This window comes from Vombatus ursinus, unplaced genomic scaffold, assembly GCF_900497805.2.
Source record: "Vombatus ursinus unplaced genomic scaffold, bare-nosed wombat genome assembly UNPS02015255.1, whole genome shotgun sequence".
Taxonomy (NCBI): domain Eukaryota; kingdom Metazoa; phylum Chordata; class Mammalia; order Diprotodontia; family Vombatidae; genus Vombatus; species Vombatus ursinus.
The window spans coordinates 25,025,734-25,042,006 of record NW_020955033.1 but is presented as its reverse complement, the minus strand read 5'-3'; the positions used below and the strand labels follow the sequence as shown (position 1 = coordinate 25,042,006).

The 16,273-nt window shown below is 39.9% G+C and overlaps 1 pseudogene; it reads left to right on the top strand.

Annotated features, from left to right (window-relative positions):
• Positions 1-2,928, top strand: part of LOC114031763 — a 5,801-nt pseudogene extending 2,873 nt beyond the window's left edge.
• The last annotated feature ends 13,345 nt before the right edge of the window (positions 2,929-16,273 follow it).

Genomic DNA, 16,273 nt, shown 5'->3' with positions numbered 1-16,273 from the left:
TATCTATCTATCTATCTATCTATCTATCTATCTATCTATCTATCTATATTCCTCTTTGAATCAATCCTGATGAGGTTGAGGTTCAGGCATTACTCGCTGTCCCTTGCCCCCATTTCCCCCTCCACTACAAAAGCTCTTCCTTTCATGTCTCTTTGACGTGAGAAAACTTTCCCCATTTTACCTCTCTCTCCTTTTCCTCTTCTCTCAGCACATCCCTCTTTCTCACCCCTTCATTTTTTGGGAGATCATCTTAACATAATTAACTCTCACTTATGCCTTCTGTCTATGTAGACTCCTTCTAACTGCCCTAATAATGACAAAGTTCTTAGGAGTTACATGAATCATTTCTTCGTATAAGACCATAAACAGTTTGACTTTATTACTTCCATTATGATTACTATTTCCTGTCTACTTTTTATGATTCTCTTGAGTCTTCTGTTTGAATGTCAAATTTTCTATTCAGCTCTCATTTTTTCATCAGGAATGCTTGGACATCCTCGATTTCATTAAATGTTCATTTTTCCCCCTGAAGGATTATACTCAGTTTTGCTAGGTGGGTTATTCTTGGTTGTAATCCTAGCTCCTCTGCCTTCCAGAATATCATATTCTAAGCCTTCTGCTTTTTTTAATGTGGAAGGTGCTAGATCTTGTGTGGTCCTGATTATGGCTCCACAATATTTGAATGGTTTCTTTCTTTTTTGGGGGGGGGGTGAAGGCAGTTGGGGTTAAGTGACTTGCCCAAGGTCGCATAGATAGTAAGTGTTGTGTCTGAGGCCAGATTTGAGCTTATGTCCTCCTGACTCCAGGGCCAGTGCTCTATCCACTGCACCACCTAGTTGCCCCCTTGAGTGGTTTCTTTCTGGCTGCTTGCAATATTTTCTCCTGGACCAGGGCGCTCTGGAATTTGGCAATAATAATTGTAGGAGTTTCCATTTCAGGATCTCTTTCAAGATATGATTAGTGGATTTTTTCAATTTCTATTTTACCCTCTGGACATGTGTATTTTACTTGATAATTTCTTGAGATATGATGTCTCAGTTCTTTTTTTTGATCATGACTTTCAGGTAGTCCAATAATTCTTTTTTTTTTTTTTGTTAGGCAATTGGGGTTAAGTGACTTGCCCAGGATCACATAGCTAGTAAATGTCAAGTGTTTGGTCTGAGGCCAGATTTGAACTCGGGTCCTCCTGACTTCAGGGCTGGTGTTCTATCCATTGTGCCACCTAGCTGCCCCTCTCAATAATTCTTAAATGATCTCTTTTTGACCTATTTTCTAGGTCAGTTGGTTTTTTTTTTCAGTATCTTTTTTTTCATTCTTTTCACTTTGTTTTATTGTTTCTTAAAGTCTCATGGAGTCATTAGCCTCCACCTGCTTAATTCTAATTTTTAGGAATTATTTCCTTCAGTGATTTTTTGTGCCTCTTTTTCCATTTGACCAATCCTGCTTTTTAAGAAGTTCTTTTCTTCAGTGAATTTTTGTGTCTCTTTTACTGTTAGGTCAATTTGGTTTTTTAAGTTGTTATTTTCTTCAGTATTTTTTGTGCCTCTTTTACCAAGCTGTTAATTTTCTTTTCATAATTTTCTTGCGTCACTTTCATTCTTTTCTCAATTTTTCCTTTACCATTCTTATCTCTTTCTTTAACTCTTCTAGGAATTCTTGCTAGCTCTGAGTCCAATTAGCATTTTTCTTTGAGGTTTTCCTTATAGCTATTTTCATATTATTGTCTTTTTTTAAGTTTATGTCTTGGTTTTTCCTGCCACTGTGGCAGCTTTTTATGGTTAAGTTCTCTCTCTCTTTCTCTCTCTCTCTCTCTCTTTTTTTTTTTTGGTAGTTTGCTCATTTCCCCAGCCTATTTATTCACTTTGAAATTGGTGTTAAAGTTGGGCTGTGCTCATTTAGGGGCGGGGAGTTACTGTGCCAAGCTTCAGGCTTTTTCATGCTGCTGTTTTCCGAGCTGTTTTCTGGGGGTCTGAAAGTTTTCAGTGCTTCTGAGGTGGTGTTATCTTGGGAGAGATGGGGTCATTGCTCTTTAGGTCTGCACTCTGGTTTTTATCTAGGAAAGGCCCCTGCTCTCCTGTTGCCGCAGGTACTAGTGCTCCTTTGGTCCCTGAAACTGTGACCAAGTCTCCTGTTCTCATGCAGCCACGAGGACCAGCTCTCCTCTTGGCCCTGCAACTGTGACCACAGCCCCCTGATCCCTTGTGACTGATCACAAGAGCTCCTCTCTTTTCAGGAATTGCAACCCAGAAGTGCTTATGGGCAATAGAGTTGCCAATTAGCTCCAGCTGCACCCAATGCCAGCAAAGGGTCTCCCGTAATCTCTTTCTGACTAGTTGTCTGACTGATTGACCTACTTACTGTCTCTGGGCTGAGAGCTCCTGAAGCTAGTATTGCTGCTGCTCTTGTGACTGCCTACAAAACCTACTGCTTGTGCTGCTACCATACTCTGGGCTGGTTCCCACCCTGGTGTCACTTCTTCTGCTGACTTTCTAAGCTGACTTTGGCTGGGAAAAATGTCTCCCTCTGACCTTTTGCTGGCTCTGCTGCTCCAAAATTTGATTTGAGGCATTATTTTAGCACTATTTGGAAGGGAATGCTAGGAAGGTCCAGCTGCATCCCAGTTTGTACTCTGCCATCTTGGCTCCCAATGATGACTTTCTTAATAAAATTGCTTTGACAGATGCTTACCTTTTATATACACCTTTAGAGATTGCTCTGACTACCATTTTGTCTAGTGTCTTTAAGGCTAGAATCAATATGGAAAGTTACTTATCAAAGAGTCTTATGTTAAAAGAGAATTGAGTCTGTTTGTCATAGTTAGTAGATACAATATAATGCATGAAAGTCTTAGTAAATAAGTATGAACTGCCAAAGCCCAAGGAACTTACTGCCCTAAAACAGAAACTGGAGCTGAATCACAGTGCTTAACTTGGATTTAATCTAAATGTAAAGAAGATGGAAGTGTAATGTGTAAAGTAAAGAAGATGAAGATGATGAGTAAGTCTCAAAGAAATCTAAGCTGGAGGAGGAAGAATGGACTGATGATTGTCTTCTAGATTCCTTGTAACTTGATGGGTATTACCAAAAGTGTTATATTGGAAAATTTAAAGTGAGCTCCTGAGTTCTGAGTTGTAAAATCCACCATTTCCTCTGAGGAAGAGTATTGTTTTATCTTGGTTCAAAAGTGTACAGTGAAAATGTCTCCCTTTTATTAAACTTTTTCTATTAACGAGAAGAAGAAGCAAATTCAAACTTGGTGATTGTGGTCCACAGCCACATGGCCCCTGGTATTTCATTTAGAATTGTACATCTTGGTCAAGGCCTCAGAATCAGATTGATTTGCTCTTCTCCCAGCTAACTTCCACTTGCAAGTAAAATACAGTAAACAAGGAACCTCTATCTCTGAATGTCTTTGGGGTGGTGTTCCCCACTGTTGGTTAAGCAGGGCTATAGAATGCACTGCTGCATCCTCTATTATGTGGTGGGATATGTTTGTGACAAGATGCATGTGTTCTGAAGATAAGCTCCATCATGTTTTAGGTTGGGTCTAGATCAGGGGTGGGGAACCTGTGGCCTCAAGGCCACATGTGGCCTTGTAGGTCCTCTTGTGCAGCCTTTTGACTGAGTCCAAGTTTTACCGAACAAATTCTTCTATTGAAGGGATTTATTCTGTGAAGTTTGGATTCAGTCAAAGGGCTGCACTTGAGGACCTAGAGGGCAACATGTGGTCTTGAGGCCATAGGTTCTCCACCCCTGGTCTAGACTCTTTGGACTCCAAAATTACTTGTGCCTTTGGCCTCCATCTTTCCCCTCCTACCAGAAATGCATGTGGAGGTCAAGAAGGCCATCTCCCTGCACATGTTCCTTGAGGGCCAAAGGGTATCTTAGATTACCCTTATTGAAGGGCAGTGCTTCTGAGCATACTGCCTGCTCTGTTCTCAGGCTCCTTGGCAGAAGGAAACAGCCCCTCCCCTCTCACTCACATACCCTGGAGATGGTGAAGGTACCTAAGATACATGATAGTAAATAAGACCTAAATGGCTACAATTCACTTCCTGGCTAACTGGAATTGTAGGCCTAGGGAGAAAATAACAAATTTTCCTGTATTTGTCAGAACTCTCTTTGTCTTGTTTTTATGTCTGTTTGTGAGACTTGATTTTCCTGTATGATTCATGGCAGCTCATTTTAGAATTAGTCTCATTTAATGTTATGCAACACATTTTAAGGATACTTCATTTTGTAGTCCCTCTTATATCCCCTGGGTCTCATTGTCATAGTTACAGGCTATCGTTAAAATCCTTTTAAAAAGGATTTGTCATTATGTGGCACCAGGCTGGTCTTTGCTTTTAATCCGTAAACAGGGCAAGCATCAGAAATGATGTGTGATTTAAGGTCTACAAGAGGCTTATCCCCTTAAGAATGAATGAACAAATGAATGAATGAATGAATGAATGGATGGATGGATCGATGATAAGTTAGTTCGTTTAGAGTCATTTCAGCAAAGAAGCCCAAAGCAAAGAGGATCTTTTCTGGAAAATACATCCACTTGAAAAGGCGATTATTAGCATCAGGGGGTATATATTTTTATTGGCAGGAATATAATGATAGCACATGGGGAATTAGATGGTCAATACAGGAATCAGATTGATTATATACTTTGTAGCCCAAGGTTGCAAAGTTCTGTACAGTCAGTTTAAATGAATTAAAATCAGACTATATAGGTGATAGGAGGTGATGAATACATTTAAAGGATCAGATATGGTAGAGAGAGTGCCTGAAGAACTATGGACAGAGATTTGCCATATTGTAAAGGAGGCAACAACAAAAAACATTATAAAGAAAAAGAAGAGTAAGAAAACAAAACGGCTGTCTGATGAGACTTTACAAATAGTTGAGGAAAGAAGGAAAGAGAAAGGGAAAGATATACCCAACTGAATGCAGAATTCCAGAGAAGAGCAAGGAGAGATTTGTGTAAGAAGGTTTTCTTAAACGAGCAATGCGAAGAAATGGAAGAAAACAACAGAATGGAAAGACAGGAGATCTCTTCAAGAAAATTATAGATATCAAGGAAATGTTTCATTCAAAGATGAGTGTGATAAAAGACACACATGGGCGGGACTTAACAGAAGTAGAAGAAATTAAGAAGAGGTGGCAAGAATATGCAAAAGAACTATACAAGAAAGATCTTACCATCATCGATAACCATGATGATGTGGTTACTGATCTAGAGCCAGACATCCTGAAGAATAAAGTCAAGTGGGCATTAGGAAGCATTGCTAACAATAAAGATAGTAGAGGTAATGGAATTCCAGCTAAGCTATTTAAAATCCTAAAAAAAAAAATGGTATTGTTAAAGTGCTACACTCGATATGCCAGCAAAGTTGGAAAACTGAACAGTGGCCACTGGATTGGAAATGATCAATTTATGTCCCAATCCTAAAGAAGGGCAATGAAAAGGAATGTTTACATTACCAAACAATCTCACTTATTTCATATGCCAACAAAGTTATGTTTAAGATTCAGCAATATGTGAACTGAGAATTACCAGAAGAGCTGTCTGGTTTTTTGAAGAGACAGAGGAACTAAAGACCAAATTGCCAGCATTCACTGGATTATGGAGAAAGCAAGGGAGTTCAAAAAATTTTTACTTCTGCTTCATTGACTACATTAAAGTCTTTGTCTATGTAAACACAACAAAATGTGTCAAATCCTCAAAGAGATGGGAGTACCAGGTAATCTTACTTATCTCTTGAGGAACTTGTATGTGGGCCAAGAAACAACATTAGAACCAAATATGGAACAACTGATTGGTTTAGATGGGAAAAGGAGTATGAAAAGACTTTATATTGTTGCCTTATTTATTTAACTTATATGCCCAGCACATCATGCAAAATGCCAGGCTGTATGACTCAAAAGCCAGAATTAAGATTGCTGAAAGAAATATCAACAATCTCAGATATGCAGATAATACTACTCTGCTGATAGAAAGTGAAGAAGAATTAAGAAGCTTCTTGATGAGGGTGAAAGAGGAGAGTGTAAAAGATGGCTTGAAGCTTAGCATAAAACAAACAAACAAACAAACAAACTAAGATCTTGGCAACTGGTCCCATCATTTCCTGGCAAATAGAGGGAGAAGAAATGAAAATAGTTTCAAATTTTATATTTTTAGGTTCAGGCATCACCACAGATGCCAACTGTAACCATGAAATTAAAAGATGCTTGTTCCTTAGAAGGAAAATTATGGCAAATCTGGAGAGCATACTAAAAAGCAGAGACATCACCTTGCCAACAAGAGCCCATATAGTCAAAGCTATGGTTTTTCCAATAGCAATGTACAGTTGTGAGAGTTGGACTATAAGGAAAACTGAGTGCTGCAGGATTGATGCTTTTGAATTGTGGTGCTGGAGAAGACTTTGAAGGTCCCTTGGATAGAAAGGAGATCAAATCAGTTAATATTTAAATTAACCCAGACTACTCACTGGAAGATCAAATACTGAAGATGAAGCTTAAGTACCTTGGCCATGTAATGAGAAGACAGGACTCATTGGAAAAGACCCTGTCATTGGGAAAGATTGAAGGCAAAAGGAAAAGGGGACAGGAGAGGATGAGATGGATAGATAGTGTCATGGAAACCATGAACATGAACTTGGATAGACTTTGAGAGAAAGTGGCAGATAGAAAGACCTGGCTTGTTATGGTCCAAGGGGGTCACAAAGAGTTGGACATGACTTACCAACTAAACAACAACAGAATTTACATAGACAGACCATTCTCAAGAACCTTTGCCTCTCACTTGTGCTAAGAAAAAGAGATGAAAGGAAGAAGGTAACCAGGGACTCCAGGTCCATGAACTAACCTGGATAAGCACAAGTCACTCACCATGGGCTTCTGTAAGTCACCATTTTTGGCTCTTTTCGGAAGAGATGGAAAAGGGAGAGATTTCCTTCCCTCTCCCTTGCTGTATCCTGATCTCCGAGTGAAAAGGAAAGGGGAGCTGTTTCACAGATCACTTTTATAGACAACAGGGAAAGGCAGTTGCTGTGATGAGAGTCCCTAATTCTTGGCTCTCAGTTGTCAATGATCTTTGGATCTTTCAGACAGTCCCTTTCATGGGGTACTAACAGGGAATTCTCTCAAATAGATTGGACTAAGGAGAGGAGACATTTAAGGCAGGGAAATCAGTTAAGAATTTGCTACAATATTCTAGGCAAGAACTAATGAAGATCTGAACTAAGTGACAGTGATGTGAATAAAGAGTTGAATATAAGAGAGGTTATGGGGGTAAAATAGCAAGATTTGGCAACTGATTGGATATGTGGGATGAGTGAGAGTGAGAAGTTGAGGATAATGCTGTAGTTGTGAACTTGGGAGACTGGAAATATAGTGGTACCTTTAACAGAAATAGTGAAGTTTGGGAAGAGAAATGCCTTTTGGGGAGGAGAATATAATCAGTTCCAAACATGATATTTCCAGGACATCCAGCTTGAAATGTCCAGTAGGTAAATAGTTATATGGGACTGAAATCCAAGGTAGACATTGGGACTGGGTATGTATGTATGTACGTATGTATGTATGTATCTATCTATCTATATCTCTAAGTCATCAGCATAGAGATGGACTATAAGGACTATAAGCCCCCCATGGGGGCTGCTGAGTTTACTGAGAGAGTATAGAGGGAGAAAAGAAGAGGGTCTAGGAATGAACCTTGATAATACCCACAATTAGGGGCTGTGATATGGATTATGAGCCAGCAAAGGACATGGTATGTAGAAAAAGAGTAGTCAGATAGGTAGAAGGAAAACCCAGAGAGATTGGTGTCATGAACATCTAGAGAGGAGTCTCCCAGGGGAAAAGGACGGGTAACAGTATCAAATGCAGCAGATAGGCTGAGAATGATGAGAACTGAGCAAAGACCATAAGATTTGGCAATTAAGAGATCATGGTAACTTTGTAGAGAGCAGTTTTAGTAGAATGATGACATTAGAAGTCAGATTTGGAAAGATTGAGAAGTAGGAGGAGAAGAAGCAGATTAATAGTAAAGCTTATAGTCTCTCAGGGTTGTTGGCATTATAGAGTGCTTAGAGCTTGGTCAAACATAGAAGATAGCAAGGTCATCCACTGCATGCCAGCTTGTCAGTTGTCTTGCCACTGGATTTTGATGACTCAAAGAGAGAGTGAAGGTAATGATTTTGCACAGCTCTGCCTCACTTAAATCCAATTCACTTTCGAATGAAGACATCACCCCATGATGTAATTGGTCCTCTTTGAGGATGGAGGATGAACAACAGCAACAACAGAGGTAACTAGACTGGTCCAGGGTTGTGCACCTCCCTCTTGTGCCCCTCCCCACTTGCTGCAGCTATTTCTCCTGCAGGGTGACTGGGGGAGGGTCAGAAAAGATGGATTAAAATCTTGACTCTGATATTTACTAGTGTGACTTAGGGTAAGTCACTTAATCTCCCTAGCCTTCAGCTTCTTCATCTGTGAAGTGTGGGGGTTGAAGTCTCTTCTAGCTTTAGAACCATGAGCCTGTGATCTAATTCAAATTTCCTCCATAACAAATAAAAAAAAAAAACTTAAGGAAAACAATAGATACAGTGACCACATCTATCTCTCTGCTGGGAGGGAGGTATGTTTCATTATCTATTTTCTGGGACCATCATTGGTTTTTGAGTCACTCAGAGTTTGCTTCCTTTTAGTGACATTTTCATTTCCGTGGTTGTATATATTTTTACAGATGATTAAGCTGAAGCCCCAAGGGATTGACTACGAAGATTGTGGGGTTCCATAGCCTTGATGGAGAGACTAACAGGGCAGGGAGAGGAGAGCCACCCCAGTCTCCTCCCACCACCACTGTTGTGTGAAGCCATTTTGTTTGGTGTTAGCCAGGACCACTCTGGCCATCTACCTCTGTCTAATGGATTTCCTACTACCAGAATACCTTGGGGGAAGGCTGACAGGCTTCCTTCTTTCCCCCTCTTATCTTTTAGGGAAAGGAAAAGAACAAAAATTTATTTAAGGGCTTACTATGTGCCATGCATGTGCTAAACACCTTACAAATATCACCTCTTTTGACCCTCACAACAACCCTGTGAGATAGGTGATATTATTATCATCCTTATTTCACAGCTGAGGAAACTGAGGCAGGCAGAGGTAAATGACTTGCCAAGGGTCACACAGCTAGTAAGTGTCTGAGGTCAGATTTGAACTCAGGGCTTCCCAATTCTGGAGCACTATCCACCATACCACCTAGCTGTCACCTTTTACTTCCTAGAAGCAGTATACTATTCAACTATTGAACACCTAGAAAGGAAAGTACTTACCATCAATGTGGTTCAGCATCAGAAAGTGATATGATTTTATCAGTGGAAATGAAATTAAAGAAGAGGCATTAACCTCTACTTTGACATTATAACCTAAGGACTATGAGATTTTTCTATATGATTTAATCTGAATCCTTCCACATGTGTTGTTTCCCCCATTAGAATATGTTCCTTGAAAGCAAAGACTTTCTTGCTTTTCTGTTTATATTTCTAGCTTAGCACAGTGTTTTGCACATAGTGAGTGCTTAATATATGCTTCATTTGTTTCTTCCTTTCTTCCTTTTTCGCTTTTTAGAAAAGTATTTACACAAAGCATGCAAACATGCTTTAGGGAAACATGCAAAGTGATGAGGTAGACTGTGTTAAAACTGACTGATGAAAGGGGTAACTGTTTCAATGTTCTGAGTTTAATTCTGGCATTAGGCCCACTCTGCCCGGACTCTCTCTTACCTAATCTAACCTCCTACCTGTTCTTGGCATTGATATTAATCCAATTCCTTGCCATGGATTTGGCTGGCCAGGGTTGCAATATCTCATACCTCTGGAATTTGCTTTTTTAGTCCTAAATTATGGATGTAGGCATCTAGGGCCTAGGCATTCACTTTCCTTCTATAGTTCTACAACTTGGTCACGCTGAGGATAACTTACCTTGACCCATCCACAAAAGACTGGGAAAGTCCCAAGTGCTACCTTGACTTTCAATGAAAAAGATTTCTCTACTTAAACCTAAAAGCTTTCTCATCCTTTCAGGTTTTGACCTAGCCCTTAGTCATTGAATGGGTGTTGCCTCAGACAAACTGAGGTCTGGGAAAGACCAGTCATCTTGACTTTTTTGTCTTGCCACTGGACTTTGATGAGTCTGGAGGAGAGGGTGAGGCTGATGACTATGCACAGCTCCGTCTCATTTAAAATCAAATTCACTTATAAGTCAAGACATTCCCTTGTGATGTCATTGGTCTTCTTGGAGTACCAACAACAATAACAACAATGGAGTGTGTGTGTGTGTGTGTGTGTGTGTGTGTGTGTGTGTGCATCTCTGTGCTCTAAGCCCTAAAAGTGGCACATTTACTTTCCTTTGAGGGCTCAGGCTCTCTATTTTTTCTGTTCTTCAATTTTATTTACATCCCCATTTTGATTGATCTGTCTAGAGCAGATTCTATTCTTCTCTTCTTCCTTCAATAGTGAAATTGTTTCTTTCTATTTGGGGGTACAGGCCAACACCCCTTTTTTGGACTGATCTTCATACTCCCCTCTCTGTTGTCTTTCTTCCAAGATGAATTTATGTTCTAGGTATGACCCTGAATCCCCTTACGTCCCCAACCTAACTTGCCAGTAATTGAGCAAGCTTCACTGACAGATACACCCGAGGGCCAATTGTCAGTGGCTGACTTTCCCTCAGTCTCAGCCATGAACTCCAATCTTTATCCTACCTTAGAGTGTAACAACATTGGCTCAACCTTTGATAGAAAAATTGGGACTGAAACCTAGGCTTCCTTACTCCCCAGTGAGCACTCTTATCACACTGGCTTTAACTCTCCTGTGATTTAAATAGAAAAAAAGTCTTTTACTCCTTAATGCCTTAAAGAAAATAAACGTAACAAAATCCATTCTACTATTTTAGGCCTAGCACTTTCAAAATCCCCATAACAATGTGATAAATGTTGGTTGTATCTGACTAAAGGCTACACCCTAAAACGAAGTACACTTGAAAGGAAAAAAAATGTATAAATATATGTAATAGTGTCAGTTCTATGCCTTCACTATTTTTGGGAGACCTGTGTGTCGTTTCAGTGCTTTGGGATATATACATTGAAAAATCATCATGTAAAATTATTGCATGAAAACAATGACCTGTTCGGGATAAATCTGCCATATTTTCTAGAAATAAATAATTGCCTGTCACGTAAAAATGTAAGGCATTCTGGTAAGTTAAAAAAAGAATGGACAATTACAGAAATTAGGTGGAAAAAACTGGGTTACATAAAATAGTGGGAAATGCCAGACAGATGAGCATTGGGAAATTCAATTCCATTCAGTTAAATTAAACAAATATTCCTTAAGCACCTACTATGTGTAGAGATCTATACTAGTTCTTAAGAGAGAAGAAATGTCATATATGACACAATTTCTAGTTTCATGGTGCTTACAAGTGTGGATGAGAATAATACACCAACAGAGATAACCATAATATGCAACATTATATGAAAAGTGTATTAGTACATTGGAAAGGTACAAAACAAATGTTTCATGAGATTTTTCCTCTATCTGCTTGTCCCTGCACATTTATTTTTATTGGGTGGAAGGGAATAAGTTTTTATATAGCACCCACTGTATGTCAGACACTGTGCCAAGTACTTTACAAATATCATCTCATTAGATCCTCACAACAACCTTGTGATTTAGGTGCTATTATCCTCATTTTACAGTTGAAGAAACTGAGGCAGGCAAAGGTTAAGTGACTTGCCCAGGCTTACACAGCTAGTAAGTGTCTGAGGGTGGATTTAAACTCAAGTCTTTCTGACTCCAGGCCCAGTGCTCTATCTACTGCACCACCTGTGATTTATTCAGAGTAGGAAACTCTAGATAGGGAAATTTCTTCTACTGGTGCAGATTGACTCAAGTTCTGCAATTTATAGTTTTACAGAATTGCCTGTGGCAATGGGAAGTTAAGTGATTTGCCAAGGGTCAAGCAACCATTATGTATCAGAGATAGTACTTGAACCTGGGTCTTCCTGAGTCTGTGATCCACTCTCTATCCACTGTTGTTCGTAGAGGACCAATGACATTATAGGTGACATCTTGACTTGCCAGTGAATTGTATTTAAGTGAGGTAGAGTTGCACAAAATCATCAGCCTTGCTCTCTTTTCCAGAGTCATCCAAGTCCAGTGGAACGACAAAAGTCAAGATGACAAAAGTCAAGATGTTGTAATGGCCTGGGATTTAGTGGATGACCTTGACGTCTTTGACATCTGACCAAGCTCTAAGCACTCCACAGTACCTGTTTCAGTCGCCTGTTGGAACAAATTGTTCCCAACTGCCCATTCATTTCACTGGCGGAAGTCTTCACATGCTTGGGGTAGATAGTCCTCTAACTCACTGATGGGTTTGAGGACTATTCGTTACCCTCAAGCTGGTTTAGCCCGTCTGCCTAGACAGCTTTACTGGGGTGTGGTGGCTGAGCACACTACAGCTTCTTGGAGCCACAGCTGAGAGTTGGGTGACAGGTGGTCACTAAAGGTGTTTGTATGTGGTATTCAGGGAGGACTAGCACCTCTGGTGTGAGGGCTTGCCGAGTTCTTTTCAGGGCTGCTCATCCTCTAGTTACTACACCAGAAGTATCAGACTTCATTCTCTCTTCCCCCACAAGCAGCTCACAAAACTACCAACTGTCACCAGAACTAGGTAAAATGTAATTAAGAAATGTTTAACAAAATAAATAAAAATGCAACATGTATAATGTTAATTTGTGGTTATGTAAGTTAATACATGCCTGCAGGGATCCATTTCTGTTTTGAGTTTGACACCAATGCACCAGTGTACCACACTATCCTACTGCCCCTACACATGAATATGATGAAAGAGATGGGACAACTCCATTTTTTCCTTTCTTTTCTTGCCCTCTCTCTCTCTCTCTTTTTTTTAAGGCAATTGGGGTTAAGTGACTTGCCCAGGGTCACACAGCTAGTTGTCAATCCTGTCTGAGACCGGATTTGAACTCAGGTCTTCCTGACTCCAGGGCCGGTGCTCTATCTCTTGCCTTCTCTTTCACAGCCCCAGAGCATCCATCCTTCCATTCTTCTTTGTCACCTTCCCAGGGCTGTTTCCAAATCGACTTCTCACACTCTCCAGTTCTGAGAACAAATGGAATTTTCTACCCAGCCTCATCATTACTCAGACTGAACCCAGCCTTTCTAGGCACCAGAAACAAAGGACACTAAATTTTTCTCTCACGTGGACCAATGGAAAGTTCTCTAAGACTATCCCTGCTTTGGAGAGCGTGCCAAATGCTCTTCTGGGCTGAGGAGGGAGGCTAATACTGATGGTTAGCTCTCACCTGATCTCATCCAGCCTCCCTCAACTTCTTACATTGTGCTCCTAGGTTAGTAGCCCCTGGCTCTCTCAGAAATCCCGAAAAATCGACTATTTTTTATGGGCCTCCAGCACTCATATTTCTGCCCTGTGACTCTGAATTTAATTCAACAAGCTCTGCAGGTATTTACTGTATGAAGAGCAGCCCCATACCTTCAAATGGGGAGTGCAGTCTGAGTCATGACAAAACAAGTCATAGGAACCCCCCTTTAACAAACAAACAAACAAACTAGAACTATTATTTTACTGGTGTGGGGAATTCCTGGTAAAGAATTTCCCTTCACCAACTCTCCTTTCAGTCATAGGCTCAAAGATTCAGAGCAGGAAAAGAACTTAAGAAGTCATTTAGTTTAATCCACTTATTTTACAAATGAGGAAACTGAGGCTAAGAGAAGTGAGATGACTTGCCTCAGATCACCCAGTAAGTTGTTTTACAAATGAGGAAACTGAGGCCAAGAGAATCGAGATGACACAGTAAGTTATAGCTTTGGACCCTAGATTTTACTATTCTAAATCCTGCAATCTTGCTATTTTTACATTATACAGAGACATGTAAGGATTCCCACCATCTTAGTAGTCTTCTCCAGCTTTGAGATGGGGGGATGTGGAGTGGAGAGTTAATGGGCTTTATTTTGCAGTGAGGTCTCTACTGCTGGAAACCTTGGGATGTGTGGTCCTTTTTACAGGTAGCACCAGCAGGTGAGGCCTCAGGCCTTGGCTCCTCTAACATAAGGAAGCTATTGATGCTGTGAAAACCAGTGACACCTTGTCTGTATACATGGTCTAGATAGCATGGCAGGCCACTGTCAAGTTTTATACAAGCCATATTTGGGAGGAAATTGTGGGCCCAGAAATAGGTTGCACTCCTAAAGTGAAATCTTGTTCAGAGGAAAAAAAATACATACAAACATGCATGTGTATGTCTGTACATATGCAGATATACTTAGAAAAATAATTACACAAAATTATGTGAACAAGCCAAGGATTTATGATTGCTAGAAGGGAAATGCTATCATTTCATTAGTAGCTAAGTCCTGGAGTTACCTGCAGTTCAGAGAGCTTCAGTGGTATGACCAGTGTCACATAGTAAAGGTCAGGGGCAGGGATTTGAACCCGGCTATTTCTAAGTCCAGGTCCAGCTCTGTGTTCTCTGTCTATACAACTTCTTAACACAAAATTATCACATTAAAATAATATTGTTTTGGGGGCAGCTAGGTGGTGCAGTGGATAGAACACCGGCTCCGGAGTCAGGAGGACCTGAATTCAAACCTGACCTCAGACATTTGAGCATTTGATACTTACTAGCTGTGCGACCCTGGGCAAGTCACTTAACCCCAACTGCCTCACCAAAGAGATAAAATAATATTCTTTTCTTTTTTAGCCAGACCTATGATTTTATTGGTGTAGGTAACTCCTAGTAAGGAATTTCCCTTCGCCAATGAAGATAAGCTTTATATCATCCCTATTACGTGTTAGGCACTGAGCTATGCTCTTTTTTAGAAATATTAACTCATTTGATCCTCACAACAATCCTGCAAGATAGATCCTGTTATCATCCCAATTTTACAGTTGAGGAAACTGAGGCAGGTAGAGGTTGTGACTTGCCCATGGTCACACAGCTAGTAAGTATCTGAGGGTAGATTTGAGTTCAGATCTTCCTGACTCTCTACCTACCATGTCTGTTAGCTACCTCAACTCTCCTTCAACTTACAGAGATCAAAAACTCTATCTTAACATAAGAGAATCTTAGAGATTATCTGGGGCCCTAAGAAATTAAATGGCTTGAGAGTATGTGTCAGAGATGGGTTTTGAATCCAGTTACTCCTTACTGAGGCTTGCCAACTATCCACTGTTATCTTTCATATCTGTGTATGTGTTTGTGTATGCACATGTCTGTCTGTGCAATCTCATTGTGTGTATATACGTATGTATATATCTAGGGCAGTATGAAATTCTATTAGTAAGGTGGCTTTCAAGTAAGACCAAGATTTAAGACCTGCATGTGACACATACTGGCTATGTGACCCTTGCAACAGATGTGAGAAATGGGGACCAACCTGAAGCCCCTGCATACCCCTGAGAAACAAAGACACACACACACACACACACACAAGAGGCAGGGGTGCACAAGATCCCATCTCTTCTCCTAGTAGACAAGAGGCAAGGTGGACAAGAGTTAATTAGAGTGTGATTATAGGCCTCACTCAGATTTTGTGCAAGTCAGATTTTGAGGGGAAAAGTACAATCGAACCACTAAAGCACACCTTGTGTATTTTAGGCATTTATGGATTTGAACTGAATTCAGTTCTTGATCACTACTGTTATTCAATATTGTACTAGAAATGTTAGTTTTAGCAATAAGAGAAGAAAAAGAAATTGAAGGAATTAGAATAGGCAAAGAAGAAACAAAGCTATCACTCTTTGCAGGTGATATGATGGTATACTTGGAGAATCAATTAACAAATTACTTGAAATAATAATCAAATTTAGCAAAGTTGCAGGATATAAAATAAACCCACAGAAATCATCGGTATTTCTATATATTACTAACAAAGCCCAACAGCAAGAGATAGAAAGAGAAATTCCATTTAAAGTAAATATTTGGGAGTCTACCTGCCAAAACAGACTCAGTAATTATATGAACACAATTACAAAACATTTTTCACACAAAAGAAGTCAGATCTAAATAATTGGAAACATATCAGTTGCTCAGCTAATATAATAAAAATAACAATTCTGTCTAAATTAATTACTTATTCAGTGCCATACCAATCAAACCACCAAAAATTATTTTAAGAGCTAGAAAAAACAATTGCAAAGTTTATCTGAAAGAACAAGAGGTCCAGAATATCAAGAGAAT